The 19,612-nt window shown below is 39.8% G+C and overlaps 1 long non-coding RNA gene across 1 annotated transcript; it reads left to right on the forward strand.

The window, feature by feature from the left end:
* Positions 1–13,833: 13,833 nt before the first annotated feature.
* On the forward strand, positions 13,834–18,930 carry LOC112848073 (uncharacterized). Its single transcript, XR_003222021.1, has 3 exons — positions 13,834–14,612; positions 15,187–15,228; positions 17,885–18,930. It is a non-coding gene; the product is annotated as an uncharacterized LOC112848073 (long non-coding RNA).
* Positions 18,931–19,612: the final 682 nt, after the last annotated feature.

Raw genomic sequence — 19,612 nt, forward strand, 5'->3', positions numbered from 1 at the left:
TTTTTTATGTAATTGTTTTTACAGGTTTTAGGGGTGTCACAGAACCAGAAGCTCCTTTACACCATTTAGATTTCTAACCTAACACAAGCTGCAGTAGAGAATTTCTGTCCTGTTACAAATCCTTTCTTAACCATTAGCTTTTTGGGGGGAGGAGTTATTGGCTTTATAATGCTACAGACACACTTAGGAAAACAGTGGAGACTGCAGCATGACCAAAACGATGACAGAATTATGGGACTGCGTGCAAAGAACAAAGGCAAACGAGCCACGTCACTGCCTTTGAAATGCTCGCTTCGAAGATGAGGAGCGTGTCTGCGACCACTCACAATCAGCTGCCATCTTCAAAGCGAATTTGATGTATCGACACAGTGATAAAATGGCAATAACAGAAAGTCAGAGTGCTGTCAGTTTGCAATATAAAGGGTCAGGGCATCAGTTACATGCAATCCATTTGTGATAATACAGCGATTAACTGATAAAAAGGCAAAAATACAAATCTGTTGCTGTCCAGCCATAAACCTCATAGATTTGAAGCAGAAATTCCCCCATAAATAGTGATGTAGTTGTTGCAGGATGGTTATACAGGAGTATAACCAGAACACAACCACTTGGTAACTAATTTAGTCGAGTTCCCTGTTCTAAAGAGTCACATCACAGATCAGTTGTGCTCATCGGTCCAGTCTGACTCAGACTGAATGCCACGTGTTGTCATTATGTGCATTTAGAAATTGGCGCCATGCGATCAAAAGTTGTCGCCCGCAAGTTGAAGATGTTGCACATTCGACCTCTTGAAAAAATCTGATTTGTCCTAGTCTCAATCATCCTATTATTAGCTACACTAATGTGACTGGTGAACCATGGGAAAAGTTAAACGTTATACATAAGTGTTTTTTTTATTTCAGGTAGGATAAACTATCAGTACCGCATTTGCAAAAACATGTAGCATGTGTGAATAATTCATTTCAACCATTTACCTCCATTCACTGCTCAATTTCACTGGAATGTATAAAGTTACTATGCAGTGGAATTAATAGTAACTAGAGTGGCTCTGGTAACATTCAAGTTGGTGGTCGTCCTGCCCTTTCCTCTCAGAGATAATTATAATGGGCAAGTTGGTACGTTTTTGTTGCACTGATGCATGTGCACAGTAGAGTTTCAGTTGTTCATTTGCTCCAGACTGCGATTTTAATGACACCATAACGATGTGAAACTTTGTGCAAATGAAGTAGAAGTTCAACTTAAGAATAAAGCTTTTGAAACATTTATTTGGTGCAAAATCACCCAAAAATGTAAGATGTTTTTATCAGATTTGTCTGATCTACCTACAGCTTTGATGGCTTAATGACCACTAAAATGATAGTTACAGGGTCATCATTATGTTTTTAATATCTTTAAATGTATGTAAACGACTCGTAACAAAAGACCTTTAACACTAAAAATGTTAAGATTCAAACAAGAAGTCTGTGTTCGGGGACTTTACCATCAGAAATAACATGAAGTCTCAAAGGTAGCTTTCATTCTTCACACATACTGCCGATGAAGTAAAGGTAACACCAAACAGCAAGCAACATAATCTGCCTTTTTAAAAACACACTGACAGAGCTGATTTGCAGCTTTCAGTATGGAAGCAGTTTGAGCTCTTGGCCTGAGTGTTGAACCGTGTAGTTTCGTGGTGCCACGCGTCTTTCCTGTGTTGGTTTATGGATGTGTGGCGACATAAGTGATTCCAGGTCTGTGTGGTAGTGCCGTGACGCAGATGCAGCCAAGGAAAACCCTTCAGACAGACGTGTGTGTGTGTGTGTGTGCGTGTGTGAGTGTGTGTGTGTGTGAGTGTGTGTGCAGCAAAAAGGAAAACACCATAGGCGGTGTTCCAGGTTGTGAAAGTAAGAACAATTTTTTTTTTTTGTATTAGTGTTTAAACAAGGAGAATTTTGTGAGAGGGTCTATTTTTAAAAGTCTTAACATTAATATAATATTTTCAGTTGTTTTCTTATTTTTTTTTATATTTTAAGGGCTGCAAATGTCACATTTTGGTCAGATGTGCAGAGTGATATGACTGTATAGTGGAGGGATAATTGAAAATCATATCCTGGCTTTATCCTTGCCTTTGTGTGTGGATCACTGTGTTTGTGCATTTACAAGAGCAGCCCACGCTCTCCTTTTTTTCCCCTAGAATTGCAGTCATTATGTCCATTAATTACCTGTGAAATGGCTCTCAGGCAGAGGCAGGCCTTCTGCATTCAGGCTGCCAGCAGGCGATTTGGGTTGGCATTGAGCCACTAGGCCAGATATCCAGGGCAACACATGCATTCACATTAACATTTTAAATTTCAGCCAGTTACCACATAACCCACATTGATATATTTTGACAACGAGAAAGGGCAAGTTGCTTTTGACCAGGGCGGCACAGAATACATGTCGAGTAACAAAAAGTGAATATTTTAGGTAACAGGTTTATATAAAATAGGGTTTTATGCTCAAATGTTTAATTTTATTGCATTTGTCACTCATTGTTCTACATTTTGTCCATCTGTGAGTGCAGTTCCTATAATATTAATGCTAAACTTAGTCTTTTCCACACTGAATGCTTGGTACAAAATTGGCATGAAACCGAGAACATCAAAATTATTTTTTAACAGAAAATATGTCTAAAAGTTTGCATTGTTAACACTTCACATGATTTGGGGGGGAAAAGCACAATAACTGCTGCTTTTGGGGCATCACGACCAGTGTTGGTCAAGTTACTTGAAAAAAGTAATCAGTAACTAATTACTGATTACTTCCCCCCAAAAGTAATCCCGTTACTTTACTGATTACTTATTTTCAAAAGTAATTAATTACTTAGTTACCTAGTTACTTAGTTACTTTTTAAAAACACAATTTACAACCTGAATAGGTGATAAAGCGATAGATCTTTCAGCCCAATTCTACTTTTTCTGCATAATTCATCATACAAAATGTAATCAAATGGAAAAGTCTCTTTTTAAAACTTGTTTTATTAGTTTTAATCTTTTAACTTTATGCATCAAGCAAAAATTAAATTATATGCAACATTCTCTGACTGGAAGAAATTTGTTTCACATTTAAACCTATTTTCTGCACATTCCAGCACATAAAATAAAATATGTTTTTGTGTTTACACTCACTCTTTCAAATAGATGCAAGTAAAACACAGCAGAAAATAAATAAAATCAAAGACTAGCGGTCCTGTTGCTCTATTTTCACCTGTAAAGCAGGAGTGGGTTAGGCGGAGGTTTACCCTGGTGCAGGTGTGCCGCAGCGGTCAGTGGAAGAATCCGCGAGTTTCTCTGTGAATTTCACATTAGGTCGTAGCGCACTCGGTGCTTGCTTGGAAGTTTATGGGGTTTTTTTCGCTGTAAAAAGAAGTTTTCTTCCCACGCAGTGAACAGTGGACACTAATGTTTTTGTCACTTTTTATGGAATCAAACTCAAAGTAAGGTCAGTACTTCCACGCTTTAAACGCTGCACGCTCATACTCTCTCCCGTACTTGATATATTATCCTTTGTTGATCTGCAGACAGCTGTTGTCACGAACGTCGCACTCGCTTACGTCACTGTCATGAGACATTCTCGCAAAAAATCACGGTTTTAGTAACGCAGTAACACAGCGTTCCTACGTGAAAGTAACGGTAATCTAATTACTGTTTTTGCAACAATAATCCCTTACATTACTCATTACTTGAAAAAAGTAATCAGATTACAGTAACGCGTTACTGCCCATCTCTGATCAGGACACCGTGATGTGTTGGAGCAAAAATGAAATTGCTTTTAAAGAAGGAAGAAAAAGAAGCCGATAGTCTACCTGCTGAGATCCAGACATCAAGAGAAGAGTTCAACAAAAATATTTATTATCATTACTATTAGTAGTAGAAGTAGTAGTATTAGGTCTGTGGCACTTTTTAAAGCTCTTTATTCTGTATTTAGTAGTAACTCAAATAAAAAACATATTGCTACCCCAGTCCCGATCAAAAGTTTAAGACCACTTGAAGCATGGCAAAAAAAAATCATATTTTGCATGGTTGGATCTTAACAAGGTTCCAAGTAGAGCTTCAACATGCAAGAAGAAATGTGAGTGAGACAAAACATTTTTTGAGCACAAAGCTTAAAATGAAACAGGCTGTTTTACAGCTGATCAAAAGTTTAGGACCACACCTCCAAAAAAAACCTGCAACATGCCCAAAACAGAAATCAAAGTTCCAAACATTAACTCAGTGATGAGTAGCTCCATGCTTATTGTTGATCACTTCAAAAATGCCTTGTGCCATGCTTGATATAAGAGTTTCCATGAGGTGAGTGAGAACATTTCTCCAAGTGCTGAAGACAGCCGCACGAAGGGCATCTACTGTCTCAAACTGTTGTTCATTTTTGTAATCGTCCCTTGCCATCGATCTGCAAAGGCTCTCAATTGGATTTAGATCAGGGGAACACATAGGATGGTCCAAAAGAGTGATGTTATTCTCTTCAAAGAAGTCCCTTGTCCTGCAGTCACTGTGTACTGTAGAATTGTCCTGTTTAAAAACCCAGTCGTTACCACACAGGCGAGGGCCCTCTTACATGAGGGATGCTCTCTGCAACATCTGGACACAGCCAGCGGCCGTTTGACGCCCCTGCACCTCCTGAAGCTCCGTTGTTCTACTGAAGGAAAAAGCACCCCAGACCATTATGGCGCCCCCTCCACTGTGGTGTGTAGAAAACATCAGGTGGGATATGTTTGTCATGCCAGTAACGTTGGAAACCATCAAGGTTAATTTATTTCTCATCAGAGAATAAAACTTTATTCCACCTTTCAATGTGCCATGTTTGGTGCTCTCTTGCAAAGTCCAAACTGTCAGTTTTGTGGCGTTCAAGGAGACGAGATCTCTGAAGACGTTTTTTATTTTTTACACCCTTCAGCCTCAGATGCCGTCTGATAGTTATGGGGCTGCAGTTGGCACCAGTAACAGCCTTAATTTGGGTCAAGGATCGTCCAGTGTCTTGACGGACAGCCAACTGAATCCTCCCGCTCAGTGCTCGTGAAGTTTGTTTGGGTCTTTCACTTGACTTTTTTGCTCCATAACCCTCAGGATCATTTAACAAATTTCAAATGACTGTCTTACTGCGTCCCACCTCAGCAGCGATGGCGCGCTGTGAGAAACCCTGCTTATGCAGTTCAAGGAAAGTTTTTTTGCCTTTGCCATCAGAACATCATGACAGCATGACAGAAAATGACAATGAATCCACATTTTTGCACAAATTTGACCTTTTAAAGGTATGTTATCCTAAACTTTTGATCAGCTGTAAGTTATATGTTGAAGCTCTACTTGGAACCTTGTTAAGATCCAACCATGCAAAATAGGTTTTTTTGCCATGTTTCAAGTGGTCTTATACTTTTGATCGGGACTGTACTACAACAACAACTACTACTACTACTACTACTACTACTACTAATAATAATAATAATAACAGACTAAACAAGGCATTTTCATCCAAAGAACTGCCACTCACTCACTGGATAGTTTCTCTTTTTCCAACCTCAAACCTTAGAGATGGTTGTGTGGGATAATTCCAGCAGATCATCAGTGTCTGAATTACTCAGACCACCACATTAAAGTGCCATATGGCATCAAACAACTATGCCATGTTCAAAGTCACACCTTTATTACTGATTTTGATGCTCAGTTTGATGCTCACTTGACCATGTCTACATACTTAAAAGCATTAAGCTGCTGCCATGTGATGCACAGGAGATATTTTTGACTTGTTAAATCATGTAAAGCTTCTCTAGAAGAGTTAAAACATTCGAAACTGAGCTAAAAATGAACTAAACACACATAACTACAACACACACATCTGTAGCTCATATTCATGGGTTGGTTAAAAATCACTTTACGTGACTCATTCATGAACAAACACGCACACACACACACACACATACACAAACAGATACACTACAAAAAATGACCACAAGTGTTGATTCATCTCTACACAGTAGCCAGCAGCAAATATGTCTGTAATAGTGTGACCACACATGGAGAAACACTGTGGCCCGGGCTACTTGTGTTTAAAGTATCACACACAAACAAAGTGCCACACAGAGACTTGGAGTTTCTCCGTAAAACAATTCAGTCCGCCCAAATATAACTGTAGTTCAAACGCACTGAACCCACAACAAAAGTCAGTGCTTATTTTCTATTTTTAACAGAGTACATAATCTCTGTGACAGCTAACAAAATTTAAGTCTTAAATCTGCTCCAGCCGGCTTTAAAAGGCAAATGAGACTGTAACAATAGAATCAATGAGTCTGACTGTGTCTGGAGGCAAATGAATAAGTCGTGAGGAAGAGCATCTAAAGGGCTGCGGCTATTTCTTTTTTGACTTTGTGCATTAAAGAGTGGACTGATTTGAGCTGCAGGCTCTGTGCTCCTCATTTGGACCTAAAATGTTCACATTTTGAGTGATATGAAGCTAACTCGCTGCTAACTCGTGTGGCCATTCTTAGTAGGTGTTCTTGTCTCTGCTGGTGTTCCCAAATTTGTCTGACAATGTTTTCTGCCCAGTTTGTAATTTGTCTCATGTGTGCACTTTGGACAAATGCTGCATTTGTGCATTTTGCATCAACCAAAGCAAAGTGGGAAGATGTGATTGCTGAAGGTTTAAGAAAATGCAGCCTGTATGAACATTTTCTATAATGTTGCAGTCTGTTTGATAGGCTTATCATCCTGAAGACAGACAAAAAACAAAAACATATAAAATATATACATACCGTAATATTTATTAATAGATATTTTACCTCTCTATTTGGTATGTTATTAGTGTTAAAATCCAATTAAAGTCCAGCGTTTCGTATACCCCTTCACTTACCCTGACCTTCTCCCTATTCCAGCTCCATAACTACTACAATTCATTTCTGTCTTTGCTCTTTTAAACATGAAATCTGTGTGCACAAGAAAAAAATTAGATTTTTTTATTGAAGAACAGATTATTCCTATGATTAGCAATCCTTTTGTAGAAGTGATGTTTCTGTAGACATATGAATCCATGTTAGTTCTTTTTGCTCAAAAACATGCAACACAGATTTTACCACTGTCTGTGTATTTCTAGCTTTGTATATCCTGTACATCACCCAGCATCATAGAGGACATAAGTACATACAGCATCTTTCCAAAGCTATGACATTTACATATAACTATTTGTCTGTTTCTGTAAATGATCGATTTTTTCAGTTTAATTTATTTTATTTATATAGCACCAAATCACAAATAGAATCACCTGAAGTTGCTTTATTTTACAAGTACATAGCCTTACCATATTTGAGGGAAAACTCCAAAAATCAGCTGATCCCTTACGAGGGCCACTTGGCGACAGCAGGATGGAAAAACTCTCTTTTATCAGGAAGAAGTCTCCAGGAGCACCAGGCTAAGGGAGGGGCAGCCATCCACCACCACTGGTTCAGGGTGAAGGGAACAAGAAAAGAAAAAGAAGAAGAGAACAAAGCGCACTCTATTGGGCAGAGAAGGTGAAAGGTAATGACATCCAGTAGTGGTGTGCAAACACCTGGAGGGTGAAAAGGGAGAATGAGAAGAAAAACTCCACCGGCAGCCCGAGGCTGTTGCACCATAACTAAGTGATGGTTCAGGATCTCCTGATCAAGCCTTAACTATAAGATAATGACAGCTGAAGGCTCTGCCTTCCATTCTACTTTAAGAAGCTCCATGAACCACAACTACACCTGCAGTGTGAGAGGAAAGTGCTCTGTTAGAATAGTAGGAGGTGGATTCAACAGGTATCCAATTAATTCTCTTTCTAGCCCCTGTTAGTTCTTTTTCTGCAGCATCTTGAAACATCTTCCACAACTCTTCCTTCTGGGAGGATGCCGAAGCATTCTCGAGGCCAGATTGCACTGTCTGCACCACCCAGTATGGCCTTCTTCTTAAACATACCTGAAACACCTTTCAGAGGACACTTGAGGCAAATGAATATCTATGAGAGCCTCCTGAATGACTGAGTTCACACACTGTTTAGAATAACCTAATTCCAGTCACTTGTATCCTATCGTTTCGGTCCCTATCCAATATTCGTGGATGAAGTTGAGGATAAAGTATATGGACCAGGAAATCAACCTTTCCTTCCCATTCAAAAATAATATCTAATTACAACTACACCATACGGTTTTAAAGACATGTAGTGACTATGTCATGAAGCTAAAGAAAGACTGAAGTAAAACCGAGGGTAGATTTAAATGCAATGACAAATCAGACTGATTTTCTGCCCCTTACAGAGTTGCTATCATAGGTTACATATTAGTTTTCCTAATTTCTCATTAAATGTAATCTGATATAGACTTTTGTCTCAGTTGCTGTCTTGAGAGTGGCCAAGTCCCTCCCAGCATGCAGTTCAATGAGGCCCCCAGCAGCATGCATCCTCTCACTGAAAGAGCAGCCAGGTGGAGGGGCCTATTCACAGCAAACTGACCTTGACAGGGTCTGATTGAATCCCGCTTCCTCTGGCTGCTTCCCTCACTGCTGCAGACGGCAGGAGTTTCTCAGTCCCCTTCACCCCTCCTCCAACTTTCATTCACCTCCACTGACATGTCCGATCAATGTGCTTTTTGTTCCGGGCTGAGAAATCTCTGTTTCTCTATTTCATTTGCTTCTCTGTCTGTCCTGTTTATCTCTTTTCTCTGCCTCCCCCTTCTTTCCCTCTCCCTCTCTCCACTTTCTCTTCCACAACAGGACGAAGATATTTGTTGCGCTTCACTGATTCCTGTCTGTTTCCTCTTTTTCTCCCCCCTAAACCTATCTCTGCGTCCTGTTTCGATGTATCCCTGCCTCTCCCTCCTCTGACGAATGAAGACATTTGTGATTCTCAAAGTTCTACTTTTTTAGTTTTCTGTAGAACAGGAAGAAAAAAGCATGTTGGTTTGATGTATTCGCTGAGCGTTCAGATAATGGAAGAACTGTTGTAATGCAAGTAACAACATAATTGCAACTAATGTGATTACTAAATTCATTCATATCTTGATTTTGATTTTGGGCCAAGTCTGTAATTGTATGTGTGGAGAAAATGAAGCTGAAAAAAACTTAAGGTTTTTACAGATTGTAAAACCAGCAGATTCGTTGTTTTAAGCTTTAAAAAAGAGGGCCATTCACCATTTTACACATGAATTAGATTAAAAATTAAGACTGCAATTTGTGGTCTTTTTCCTTTACCAGTGCACTTTCCTGGTGACTCATAACCAATTTTCACACATGCCCTGCAGTCCTGAACGTTTCTACACATTACCCAATAGAGCTGGTTGTTACAGCGTAAATGTCTCATGCAGTCAGATGGGACATTAGTTGGTATTTACCCTGCCAGCTCTCTATTATACAGTCTGTGAGAAGTCCGATTGCACCACTGTGCGAATAGTTCGGCTAACTGTCTGCTGTGTTTAATTGTAGCATGTAGGCGTCATGTGTGCTGCCCCCTAGTGGCTCCATACAGGCAGCTCATTTACTCGCACAATCAAATGTTCAAGTAGTTTCTGCTACAAGTGAGAAAGAAAATCTGTGGAAAACTCTCCCTGCTCACTTTAAGTGTAGGACTCGTCCAAGTTTAGAAACATGTCCAGGTTTTTCAGGGACTGTGTGAACTCTGCAGCAGTCAAAATCAAAGATGATTTGACAGTTTGTTGAAACTTCAACCCCACCAGGACAAACCGACAAATACTGCAAATACTGTTTTCTTTAGTTGGGTCAGTGTTTGCAAAATCACATGATCTACCAAAGTCACGTTGTTTGTTTTTATGATGTAAGTAGACCAAAAGTAGAGTCTCCAAAAAAGACGCAGTATTTCACATGGACAGTGGGAAAGTTTGGGTTCTTTATGCCTCCCTACAGGCCTCTCTGCTGGCTCTGTGTTATCATTCTAAGGAAGCCTTAACGTTAGACTTTCATTACATTTATCTGTGTTTCTCAGTATCTGCAGTCATGATACAGAGAATGATCAATAGCACTGTATCTCACGACTGCTTATGCTGGTAACAAGTGATGTCATCGCTTTGGTTTCTTCTCTTTTTTTGGCCAAGATAAACCTGCTACGTAATGAAACAAATCCCATGGATGTCTATTTCCAGCATCGCAAAAGAAAGTTTGTATATGCACATAGTTACAGTTCCAAAATAAACATATATAGTGATTTTTTTGGATAGTTCATGCTACATGTCAGCATTTTCATGGCCAATTTATATGCAATAATAATTGCACTCTTTCTCTTTATCCTAATATGGATGCAAATACAACAACTTTTAACATCTGGATCTACAGGTCAAAGTGAAAGGACTTGAGAACTTCATGTAAGGAACTAAATCTGTTTTTCCATGTTTACATGGAAGGAATATCCTGAAAAACAAGTGATAACACATATTTTTCATCATGTATTGCATTTTTTTTTTTTTTTTACCTAACCTGACCTGCCCTGGCAACTTGCTGCATATTTAAGTTTGACCAGGACCTATTAGAGTCATATTTGAGGCTCCATGAGTGCCTTTAATGTTATTTTTGTAGTGTAAAGACTTTACGTTTTCAAGGAGCATATTTAATCCAAATCCCAATCTTTTCATAAACCTGACCAAATAGTTGTTGGTATTTAACCTTCTAGCATCTGGCGTCCACATATGTGGACATCACATTTTGGGTTGTCTAGACCAAAATAATAAATTTTGCTCTACAACGGCCTAATAGCCACTTACGAGGACATTGTACTGCCACTGTCCTCATATGTGGCTCTCATTTTTCTCAGAAACAAAAAGAAAAAAAAGGAAAAAAACATCTGGTAATTCTTTGTTTTTACATTTATCGGGTCCCAATATGCACAAATATCAAAGAGAAATTAAAAATGAATGCCATGGAAGAGTTTGGGTCTTAGGAGGTTAAGTCATCAGTCACACAAGCCAAGAGACCGGTTGGCAACCAGTTGCTAGTGGTTGATGGGAGTCATCGCTAAATTGCCAAAGCCTGTGTGACTGCGGCATAAATCTAAGCAAAGAGTGAGTAAGACTAGAGGAAACACTGATTGAAATCAAATCAAAAATTTAGTACAAATACAAAACCAAGAAGACAAACCATTGTCCTGGTTTGCTTGTGTGCCTTTTATTGTCACTGTACACATGTACAGTGAGGTACAGAAATAGTAGATTTCTCAATGCACTGACAGCAAAAGTGCATTGTGTGTGTTTCTTTTACTGAGGAAATATGAGAAATCAAGTCTGACAAATCAAGGTCTGACTGGTAATCAACAGGAAATTACCAGGTCTGTTTTCAAGACACTTTTGTTGATCTTCCTTTCACCTTTATCTCATTAATCTGTGGACATTTTTAGCTTTATAATAATGCATTTTATTGTGAACTATATATTGTTTGGGGGCATTAGCAGTTTCTTTTTTCTTACATTCTTGTCACTTTGCATTTGCAGTAATTCACTGACTTTTAAGTAATTTATTGAATGTGTCCCGCCCCCACTGTCACAGGCATATTAGCATCAGAGATTCAGCAAGTCTGACATTAATAAGATCAATGATTACAACAAGTTGATTCTGTCACCAGGACGTAGCATTTTCAGTTTTCCCACTGAATTGTATTTCGTAAATTATATTATAAATATCGCGGAAATGTTTGGCCTAATATTGCACACATACAATGTCAGAGTAGTTTGTATAAGTGTGGCACTGGCAGGTTAACATCCGCAAACCTATGCAGATTGTGGTTAGTCCTCGCTCTAGTCATGTGGTTATATTTCAGTTTAATCTGGCACACATACAGAACTTGTTTCCTGGCCAACAAGCTGCAGAGCTGCTGTCACCTGCCTCACTTTCCAACTTGTTTCTTTGCAACCTATGTTTGAAAGAATTATAGCATCTATTTGCAGCACCAACACTGCACTACATACAGAAAGAAAAAATTATGAATTGATTTGACCAACTAGCATTTTTGTTGCCAGTTAATAAAGGCAGAAACAAACATCCATAATAAAGCTTATTAGAAAATTTTAAATTAAATGGGAAGTTACTTTTTAAAAATCTGTCAGAGAAAACTGTTTTGCAACAAAGTTATATTTGGGAAACATTGGTTACTGTTGTAACCCTGGTTCTATGAGGTGCTGCCGTTTTAGGAAATCAGTGAGCCTTTGGTGAGCACTGTTAAAAGATTTGCATCCATATCCATAACAAAGAAAATTTAAGGTAGAGAAATTGTACAACACTAAGAGGCAAATGAAGAGGCTGTTGTTTGGGGGCTTTTCATACAAGACTACACATAATAATAACACTTAATAATAAAAATAAGAATAACCAGACATGTGTATTGTAATGTATTCAACATTACATGCCATTCTCAGATATTTATTTGAATGTGTTTACATGTAGTATCATCGCTCTAGACTAAACTATGTTAGTGAGGGCCGCTGATGACAAATGTATGTACGTGTTGTGTTTGAGCTCTCTATCTGCACTCCTGTTATTTTAAGAGTGTGTGTGTTTGTGGCCCAGCAGTTGTTATCAGCCCTGCCTGTGGTCAGTGATGGTCTGCAGCTGCTTCAACAAGCCTGCTTATCAAAGAGGGCTCGTGTTCCTGTGATGTAGCCCTTCAGGCAGCTATCAGAAGAGCAGAGTCCCCCCCACCCCACCCTCACACACACACACACACACACACACACACACACACACCTCCTAAGCCCCCAGCCAAGATGCCCTCAAGGTGGGCAGCTTTATCAAGCAGCATAGAGGTGTGGATGGAGGGCAACCACTATGGTGCTAAAATTTGTTCCCTCAAATAATTTAATGTATCTACTTCACATTCCCTTTTCCAGAAACAGAGGTCTGTGGCATTTGGAGAATTTTAAGGATGCTCTAACAAGTCCCCATCACTATCAATGAACTGCAGGACAATAAGCTACTGACATGTTTGGTTTTGTCAGATGTCTTTATTCCAGGCAGAGGCACCTGGAGTTCTGTTTTCAGTGTAATGTTTGTTTTTGATTCAATATCCTGCAAAATCACAGTCAATTGCAACCAGTGGATAAACTCTATATGTGACTAAAACCAACCCAATCTTCTTCCTACTGCAAGAGAAACTTTAATATGTCATTATGCAGTTTTGTTCCATTTATGCTACAAACTGTGCAAACAATGCCTAATAGGCCTTTGTAATTCCTTCAAAAGCTGCTGGGCAGATAAAACCAAACAACATAATGAGATGGGTTCTGGGCAATTGAAAGATTTTGCAGTGCAATATCTGCTAATAACCTTAATACAGAAAAAGATCACAAGTAAAGGCAAAGCTATGATATTATCACCATCTACCATCTTCGCCAGTATTACATAAAGTGTTTTTGCTGGTTAAAGGTAGCACAGATGGGTCTCAAAGTGGGATCGTGGGACATAGATACAAGCAAAGAAAAGTAATAATCTAAAGCAAGGATTGTATGATAATATGAATGCATCTAATATTTTAGCAACACTTTTAAAAACTATAGTCATGACTAAAAACAAGTTTTCTCAGCAGTCTATGCAGCCATGTGAAAACTAATTACAGCTCATGATTCAGTAGCTTGTAGAACTGCCTTTATCAGCAATAATTGAAGGTAATGGTTTTCCCTCTGACTTTATCAGTCTCCAACATGTTATGAAAGAATTTTGGCCCACTTTTCTTTACAGTATTGCTTCAGTTCTTTGAGGTTTGCATGCTTTTGTTAATGCACAGCCCTCCCTAATGTCCCACCACAGCATTTCAATCAAACTAAATCCTGAACCTTGACTGAGCCATTGCAGCACCTTGATTCTTTTCTTTTTAAGTCATCCTGTTTAGATTTACTGCTATGCTTGATGATGTTTTATCTGTCGGACAGACGTCTTCACATTTGACTTTAAAATACTTTGGTATACAGAGGAGTTCATGATTTTGTTTGTTTGTTTGTTTGTTTGTTTTTCATCTGTCCTGTCCAGCAGTTGTAGGAGCAAAATCATGGTCTCAATGCTTTGGTGTGCCAGACATATTTGCTTTGCCTAGAGGAGCACTGTAAACTCTCTGTTGGCTGTTTTATATTTGTATTTTATTTTATTATTCAAACTATTATCTGTGTGGATGTGGTGAAGGCCAGATTGGCGAAAGATAGGAGAAGAAAGCAAGGAGTTGACTCAATGAGTCAGATTTATCAAGTAGCATTGGTGCCCAGGTCCTGTGGCTGCAGAACAAGCCCCACATATCATCCTGCAACCATTAACAGCTGCTATGAGGTGTTTGTGCTCATATGCTGCCTGTCGTCTGTCCAAAAGACATTGTTCCTGAAGTCTTGTGATTTGTTCAGATGCAACTTTGCAAACCTAAGATGCGACTTTGGGATGAATTTGTCAAGACATTTATTCTTGTGAAGATGGAGGTAAAATTCCACTTTTATAGTTCTTTCCAGCCCTGCGACAGACTGGTGACCTGTCCAGGGTGTACCCCGCCTCTCACCCTATGACAGCTGGGATAGGCTCCAGCACCCCCCGCGACCCTGAACAGAATGAGCGGAAGCAAATGGATGGATGGATGGATGGATGGTTCTTTCCATGATTTCTACACTACAACAACAATGTGGTATGTTGCTTTATAAATGTAAAAGTTTATTCTGTGGTATTTGTATAGGTGATGATTCACAAGTATCCCTCTCCTTATTGCCACCTTCATCCTTGGTGTTCCTGTAAGCCTACAGGGACAGTGAAAATGGAAAAAAAAGTAATTAATGCAAACTCTCACTCAGCTGTGATATGTAGAGATGGTCAGCCTGAAGAACACACTGCTGGTTTTTTGAGCTTCCCCTCGAGAAGAAGAACAAAGAGTGATCGTATCTCTCAGTCTTCTTCTTGCCAAACAGTTAAGATGCTCAACAAGCGGCCGTTTCCTCTCTGGCACATCTGTAAACAACAAGTGAAAAGCTTAACCTTTAATATCAGATCCATGCTAATCAAAAACACACTGTAGCTGGACCATTTCCTGCTCCTGAGTGTATAAGTATCAGCCTGGACATGAGCTACTTTTGGCCGTGACCCTAGAGGAAAAAAGAAATACTCCACAGGAGTATTTAGCACCAGCGTTGATTTAGATTTGCTCTTTGTTGGGCTGGATGAGTTTTGTTCTTACATTATTTTCCTTTTTTTTTAAATGGCAACAGATAAACCAGGAAGAGGTCTGCTTCACACAGAGATAAGCTGTGGTATGTCCAGCACACACACAGAGCTCACAGCACTGTTAGCCCTCTGCTCTTTGATGTGACTCTTGGAGGGAAGACAGAGTTATTGAGAGGGGAACAAGAGAAAAGGATGATTGAGTGGGAGGGAAATTGAGAGAGATTACAGGAATGGCTTCAGGGTTGTTGTTTTGTCCTATGTTAGAGACACACACACACAATTTTAATCCTTATCAGCCTCCTTTCCTTTCAGGTGGAAATAGACAAGGAGCTGCTTTAGACAAATTTCAACACTGATGGTGTTTTGTGGCCAAAGGACAGAAATGAGGCTGGAGTCGTGCCCTGTCTTAATTTATCCACAAATTTTCTTTCCTCCTTTCCGTCTCTCTCTTTGTCTACTGAAGTGTTCGAAACAGATGCAGGAGTTACTGCATTTGTATAAATTAAAATAAGGAGAAAACACAAACTGTTTTCTTAGTTTAGGTCACATTTACCATTTCAGAAGCTCTAAAGGTAAAAACTATGTATTGCTACTTTTTTGTCTTTTTACATCTAGCAAAGGTGGATAAGTTGGATGAGGATAAAAGCAATTGACTCACTGCACCATTTGAAGGCAGAAAGATGGGATGTTGCTTGCATCTAATTCGTAGAGCCTCTCCAGAATAACCAAGCTATCTCTAAAGGAGAGATCTGACACCCTTCAGAGGACGCAGCTTTGCACCGTTTCTATGTGCGATCTTATTATTTCATTCACTATGTACAGCGTGTAGCCATAGATGAGGGCAGATCGACCAATAAATCAACAACCTAAGTTCTCTGTCACCACAAAGGACCATTCAGTTTGTCTTTAATGCTCAGTGTTTCTAAATATCTGCTAAATGCTGTTAAGTAAAGGAGTGATGAAACACACGGTGTCCTGAGCTGTCTGGAAACAGAGCTGCAGTTTAACACTGTGATGTGCTACTTTCCCATGAGTCTTCCTTCAGGATGTTATGCTGTGAAATTTGAGCGTAGACATGAGAAGGAAGGGGAAAAGGTGTCTTTGGTGTGTGTGTGTGTGTGTTTACTTCCTGTAGGATGTTATACTGTGACCTCTGAGGATGAACCTGGGGTTAGGGTGGAGGCTATTCACCGCATCCTGACACTAATAAGATGCCTCCGTTTGTATTGTGTGTGGCTGAAAAAGCTAAAGCGAGTCTGTGTGTCTGTGTGTGAGTGGAGTGTGGATCAGAAGTATCCTGATAAACCTCTGAAACTCAAGGGCCTTTGTGCCTGAGTGGAAGGAAGTCCTTCAACAGACAGATAGCATCCGTGTGTTTGAGCCCCCCCACACACACACCTCACCCACCCCCACCCACTGCTTCACTGAGTGAATGGGTTAAATGCAGAGAAGAATTTCCCCACGGGGATCAATAAAAGTGTACATTACATGTACCTGTATATTGATGTTAAGCACTGCACACTATAGGGTAAACGTGTGCAACACTTTGCTTCTGCACTGTTGTGCACCCATCTGAGCCCAATTCAGACTACTGGTGATCAAAGATTTGGAAATGATGTGCTGGAAAACGGTAGCTAACTCAAACACCATCTAACACGGTGAACACAAAAAAGGACTGCATACAGATGCTTCAACATTTAGAGACAGTCAAAGTTCAGGAGTCATGAAGAGCAGCACTTGAGTCAGCTATCAATCACAGCTGCTTCTAAGTTGCCTTGAGAACTCATTAACTGAGCAATAAATCAGGCAATCCTAACACGTAGGACACAGCGGGAGCTACAACCACCTTAGATGCATGTCCAAATACTCGTTTAAGTGAGGGAACTAGTCCACACATCAAGTCCACACATGATGCTTATTTTCAATTCCAGTGAAAGCACTAGAATATCACATGTTATAGCACCAAATCACAACAACAGTCATCTCAAGGTAAAGACGCTACAATAATGCCGTGGAAAAACCCCAACAATCAGACAACAGCCTCTGAGCAAACACTTGGCGACAGTGGGAATGAAAAACTCCCATTTAACAGGAAGAATCATCTGGCAGAACCAGGGTCAGTTCTGCAGCAGGTGGAAATGAGGGAGACAGAACACAAGACACTATGTGAAAGAGAAGAAACACTCAGGGCATCATGGGAAGCCCTCAGCAGCCTTCGCCTATCCCCTGGTCTTTAACCTGTTTACTAAGCCATAGTATTTTATCATTCATTTTCTTTTTTAGATCTGTGCTTTTTACTACAGGGTTCAAATCTCTTCTATGGTGAAAATAATTATTTTGACCTGAATGGCTCTTACTTCATAAATAAGATGGCATAACAACAAATTCAAATGTAATTTAATGAAATACTGGATTTTTACATGTTGTTAATATTTTAAATTCTAAACGGTCATTAGAATATTTTAATTTTCATCTTGTTTGTTTGATTCAAAATCCACTGTGGTGGCGTGCGGAGGCAAAACTACACAAACTGTGTCCAAAGACTCATGAACCTAACGCTAAATAAGTTTTAGGAGCCTGAGCCACAGTCTAAGCATTACATCTAATTTAAATAAGATAACTGAACAATGAGATATACATAAAATAGCTCCTTAATGTGTTAAAGAGATTGGTATGATCCATATTATTAAGGAGATTTTTTTTTTTTTTTGCTTGACCCTCTTCCTTCCCTTTCCTTTGCAGGAAAAATAAACTTGACCCCTGCATCCTGGCGAGATGTGACCTCTGCACCTCAGCAACCCCTAAAAACACACACACACTCACCAATACATAAACACCAGCTTTCCTTTCACCCCCCTTCAATGGCTGCTTCATTTTAGCCTCGACGTTCTCTCTTCTCTGTCAGCGATCTCTGCCACCGTAATATTCCTCTCTCTAAATTACTAGTGATTTTTTTAAACTGATCTCTCAAAGGGAATAGAAAAGCAGGAGTCATAATTTCCTAAGCCACTTAATTCCAGGCATGCCCCCGTTTGAGCCTTAAGACACTTTATATTATAAGGCAAAGATGCTACAATAATACAGAGAAATCAGAAAACCCCTTATGAGCAAGCACTTGGTGACAGTGGGAAGGAAAAACTCTTTTTTTTTACAGGAAGAACCAGGAAGGGACAGCCGTCCTCTGTGATCAGATGGGGGTGAAGGGACAGCAACAGCACAGGTGTGGGAATGTTGAAAACTGCATTTTAATCCCTGTGTTTTGTACAGAGTGGGTGTACAGTGAGGAAACACCTGAAGAACAAGATGAGCATGAGACTGAGAAGCAGTGCTTCTTAATCTGAGGGATGCTGATAAAACCCAATTTAGGAAGATGGCAAAAAAAGGAGTTCAGAAAGGAGAAGGAGGACTGCAGCAACAACACATGGTCCCAATTTCACAGTTGTGGATGGAGGAGTGCCGGCGGATGCGGGGGCAGGAACAAGGCTTGCAATCTGGAGACATTAAAAGCTCAGTAATAGTCACATTCACTTCCACAACCAGGAAACTACTGCTCTGCTCCTACTATGCACGCATGTGTCTGTGTAAAAATAATCTTCTGCCTTTGTGAGGACCAATTAAAGCTTTCAGGCTTGCAACGAAGTGCATTTGACTGGTGGTCACGTCAAGGGTTAGAATTGGGAGTAGGTTTGTTTCGGGGTCAGGGGTTTAGCTGGTATTGTTAAGTTTAGAGTGTGTATGTGTTTTCTCTCATACACTCAATCTCCTTCAGTATCTACACACACAGGCTGAGACAGAGCAGACCATAACAGTGTAGTAAAAGGCATGAAGTAGGGCAGAGCAGGACACTACAACAGGACCAACTTCCTGTTGCCGCGTATTCTTCCAGAGCTCTTAATGAGACCTGTACAGTAAACCACCACCTCCACTTTCAGTCTGATCTGTCAAGCCCTCCTCTAACCTGTGAATATGATGAGGTTTCCATACTTTTAATGATTAATTTAAAAAGTAAGATTAGTTTGCCGCCGTTACAACTTTTCATTAAATCCATAATATTCAGCATAAATGGGGAAAAAGAAATACATCCTGCTCCTCTAAAAGTCGGACAATCGGACTGTTATTCCAAATATATATAACATCAAATTGCATTTGGCAGCTACCTGGAAAAATGTTTTCTCCAAGTGCAAGTGTGGATTCAAAGTTTCATGCATCAAATAGGCCTCTGTTTGCCAAACGACTCTTGAAAAACTACTTAGTCACAAACACAGAGACACACACATAGATTCATGGTCTCAGTCAGCACTCTCACCGCGGTGTGTTTAACTACAGCTCCTGGACTCTACCGGAGGTGTTTCATCAATGTCAGAGCTGGTTTGAAAACGTCCTCTGTCAGGCCACACTCGCTGGAGACGCAGGCTGCTAAAAAAGAGCCACAGACATGTAGACACGCTGAAAGAGGCCCTTGGTATGTCA

Source organism: Oreochromis niloticus, linkage group LG10 (assembly GCF_001858045.2).
Source record: "Oreochromis niloticus isolate F11D_XX linkage group LG10, O_niloticus_UMD_NMBU, whole genome shotgun sequence".
NCBI classification, from domain to species: Eukaryota; Metazoa; Chordata; class Actinopteri; order Cichliformes; family Cichlidae; genus Oreochromis; species Oreochromis niloticus.